Genomic DNA, 4,531 nt, shown 5'->3' with positions numbered 1-4,531 from the left:
AAAAAAAAAAAAAAAAAGGTTACAGTGCAATCCCTTCTTCACCTCTGCCTCCATTCAAGATTTTGGGCATGCACACACAAATGCCTGATGTGTTTCTCAAGCAACCAGGCCTGGGAATCGAACTATACAGTCAGCCATGTGGGATATGGCTAACTTAACCACCAGGCCATGGAGCCACCCCTTTTTAAAAATTATACAAATGATTGGGGCCAATAGGTGGCATGGTGGTTAAGGTGCTGGACCTCCACATGGCTGACCAAGGTTTAAGTCCCAGACCTGGTGGCTTGCTTTCTCACTTTCCCTCTTTGTCTCTCTATGGTTGAACTAAAATAATAATAATAAATAAAATTAAATAAATAACTCTAAAAAATGTATTTAAAAAATGATGAGTAGGATGTTCATGCGTTGTGCAGGCACACACACAAGCTCATCCAAGGTAGCCAGGGTGGTAAGAATAGAAAGTCGCTGGCACTAATTTTTTTCTATCCAGCTTGCTCTTCCATATTATTTGTCTGGTAATAGCAATCCCTTCAGGAGATTCCTGTCTCACTTTATGTGTTTCTAGTGAGACTGTCAATCATAGTATCCCTAGCTACAGAGCTAGGGTTAAACACAGACTGGAAAAACATGGTACCCTTTTGCCTAGTATGGTGATTAGTCTGTGGGTAGAACAAATAAGACTAATCAGAGTCTTTCCTGGGGTTGACAAACAGGTATTATAAGAAAGAAATTTTCATATCAACCTCTTAAACCAGTAGAATATAAATATTAGGCAGTATATACTATAGAGGAACCTCAAATGCAATTAAAGAAAAGTGAGCAAACCACGGTAAGATACTGCTGCAAGGGGTGAGAAAGAGAGACAGAAGAAGGCTAACATAATTAGTTGAAGCTTTGGACCCAATGTGTTTGAAACAAGCCCTAACCCTAGACTTCTGCATTATCCGATTTTTGTTGCAACAATCCCGTGGAACAAATATCTCTAAAACTCAAGGCCTTACAAATATAATGTATTTCTTACCCACAGATCTTTTGGTTAGTTGCAGGTCAGCAGGACTCTGCTGGGTGGAGACAGACTCCATGCTTTAGGCCATAATTCTGTGTGCTCCATGAGTGTTTCTTCAGGACCCATGCTTGAGGAGTCATGGAGTCCTGAGACAAGTCCTTCTCATGTAAAAGTCAGAAGCCCAAAAGATGAGAAGAAAAAAAGGAAAGAAAGAAAGAAAGAAAGAAAGAAAGGGAGGGGAGGGAGGAGGGAGGCAGGAAGGCAGGAAAGAAAGAAGAGAAAAGAGCAACAACTCTTAAAGTGTCTACTTGTAACTAGCACTTCCACCCACATTCCATTGGTCAGTCAGCCACATCCAAGTTAATGGGTGGGAAAGTACATTCTACCTACAGAGTAACCATATCAGGAACTGAGAAGGAAGAAAGAATGCTAAACAACTGTGCTATCTACCACAACTCTCCACTGACAAGAGTTGGTAAAGTTCTTTTTCAGTAAAGCAATTTTAATTTAGTTTTTCTTTTCTGTTCTTTTCTTTTAAATAATTTTTTATTTAATTTTATTTATTCATTCATTTGTTTTAATTTGACGAGAGAGAAAGGAAGTGAGAAAGCAAGCCACCAGGTCCGGCAAGTGAACCGTGGTCTGCCATGTGGTGTGGGAATGTCCAGTGCCTTAACAACTACGCCACCTGCTGGTCCCTCTTTTTTTTTTTTAAGTGCTAAAGGGTGTGCACTCACCAGAGAGCGAGGGGGAGAAAGCACTCCCTCTCCCCCCAAAAGACAGGACCTGCCACTATCCTTCTCCTCCACTTCTCCATTCTATTAGGATTTAGGGCATGTACAATACACATGCCTGGCATATTTTTCATCTCCTTTAACTACTAGGCTATAGGCAGCCCTAAATTCAGTTCCTAATGTTAGCTATAGCCCCATACCCATGGCCATAGTGATTGATCCAGCCAAGGGTAAATGAATCAAGTAGTCAATCAAATTCTTTTAATAAAATTTGCAAAATTTTATTAAAAGAATCTGTAGGGTGTGGCCCTAATGCAATGCTCTGCAATGCTGAGCCCATACAAGAAAGTCTCAGGCTTATGGCCCTGTGCACAAATGCCTGTGGTCCTGGCTGGCTGAGGCTGGGGATTAAATCATGATGTGAAGATCCTATTAGGAAACTCTCTTTCTCTCTGTCCCCTTCCTCTTCCCTTCCCTCCCTCTCTTATGGAAGAAAGAAATAAAATTAAAAATATTTGCCAAATAGAACAAGAGGGAAAGATATTTATTTTTCTGGCAGCTATGAAGAATGTGATTTATGAATTTAGTCTCATCAAAAATTTAATTAAGTCGACATGAGGAGAGAAGTGAAGATCAAAAAACAGAGTTTTGGGGCTGGCAGTTGTCATGGTGGTTAAGGGCGCTGGACTCCCACATGACCGACCGTGGCTGGAGTCCCAGACCTGGCAGTTCACTTTCTCATTTCTTTCTCATTTTCCCTCTCTCTCACTCTGTCCCTCTCTGGTCAAATAAAATAAAATGATTATATATATACACACATACACACACACACATATATATACACACATATACATATATATATATATACACACACACATACATATATATATATAGAGAGAGAGAGAGAGTGAGAGAAATTTTTGCTATAGGGTGTGTGAGTTCACTGGAGAGACAGTGAAGAATATAGCAAAAAATCACCCTCAAGGCAGGATGGCCACACCGTAGTCCCTTCTCTTCCATTCTCCTCTCAGGATTGTGGGCATGCACACAGATGTGCCCCATGAGTTTCAAGCCACTGGGTCCAGGACGTGAACCACGGTTGATCACGTGGGAGTCCAGTGTTTCAATCACTATGCCACCTGCTGGCCCCAAGAATCTTAACTATTAAAAATGGCTTACAAGGGGACCAGCAGTTAGCGTAATGGCTATGTTGCTGGACTCCCATGTAGTCGACTGCGGTTCAAGTCCCGGACCTGGTGGCTTAAACTCACACTGGGCGCCTGTGTGAGCGTGCCCAAGATCCTGAGAGGAGAATGGAGGAGAAAGGATTGCGGTGTGGCCATACCCCCGGGGGGGTGATTTCTCACTTTCTGTCTCTCACTGTCTCTCTGTCTGTCTGGCAAGCGCATGTGCCCTATGGCAAAAACCTCTCCAAAAAAAAAAAAGGCTTACCAGGGCCTCTAGGTTGTGATTCCAGCGTGAAGGTCAGGGACAAAATGGTGCCATCAAGCTGGGCTGCTACTCCTGGGCGTGGCCTACGGAGCCAAGCACTACAGTTACCTAAAACCTCGCACAGCAGAGGAGAGGAGGAGAGCAGCGGAGGAAAAGCAGCAGCAGGAACTGAAAGGGATTTAGAGAGAATTAGCAGAAGCCTGAGATGACAGCATGTTAAAGTGAGAGATTCTCAAACCTATTTTTCTCCAGACCAGTAGTGGGTGAATAAAACTTTCTGTGTTGGGGGGAATGGGTAATGGTTTTCCAAGAACTAGCAGATGGAGTAACGGTTAGGTCACTGGATTCCCCTGTAGTGGACCACTCTTCAAGTCCCGGACCAGGTGGCTTGAAAATCACACCTGTCGCATGTGCACGTGTGCCCAAAGTCCCACAAGGGAATGGAGGAGAAGGAATTGCAGCGCTGCCATCTCCCCTGGGGGAGTGATTTCTCACTTTCTGTCTCACTGGCAAGTACACACACCCTATAGCAAAAATCTCTCAAAAAAAAAAAAAAAAAAGAAAAAAGAAAAGAATATGGTTTTCCATTACTCCTGGAGTAAGTTCCAGAATCTTTTTTATTAAAGAATTTTTTTATTTAATTTTATTTAGTCATTCATTTATTTTAATTTGACCAGACACACACACACACACACACACACAGAGAGAGAGAGAGAGAGAGAGAAAGACAGAGAAAGTGAGAAAGCAAGCCACCAGGTTCAGGACTCAAACCATGGTCAGCCATGTGGGAGTGTCCAGCGCCTTAGCCACCATGCCACCTGCTGGTCCCCAGTTCTAGAATCTTTGACCATAAAGCTTTCTTCTCCAATCTTATCTCAGGTTGCTCTTTCTCTCTTCCTTACTAGACTTCAGTCACATAGACCTCTTGCAGTTCCTTGAACGCGTGGGATCCTTTTCTTCTTTAGGGCATATATGTGCTGTTCCTTTAACCTAAAAGGATCTCCTCAAGTGCTATTTCTCTCTTAGATTTCAGCTTAAATATCACTCGGTAGGAAAGGCTTCCTTGCCTGATTTCCCAATTTAAACAATACATCCCTTTCTCTTTCGGTCTCAGCATCCTGCTGCTGTTTTGTTTGTTTTCAGAGCATTCATACTATTTGTATTATATATGTGGTCATTTACTTCTAATTATCCATCTCCTTTTCTAGACTGTAGACTCCTCTCCTGTTTCAGTTTATTTAGCACTGTATTCTCTGAATCAAGCACAAGTTCAATAAATATTTGGCATATGACTACCACGCTTTTCCAGAGAGTAATTTACACTTACTGCTTCCTTTTT

The sequence above is a fragment of the Tupaia chinensis genome, unplaced genomic scaffold (genome assembly GCF_000334495.1).
Source record: "Tupaia chinensis unplaced genomic scaffold, TupChi_1.0 Scaffold147869_1, whole genome shotgun sequence".
Lineage (NCBI taxonomy): Eukaryota > Metazoa > Chordata > Mammalia > Scandentia > Tupaiidae > Tupaia > Tupaia belangeri.
This window is presented reverse-complemented; position numbering follows the sequence as displayed.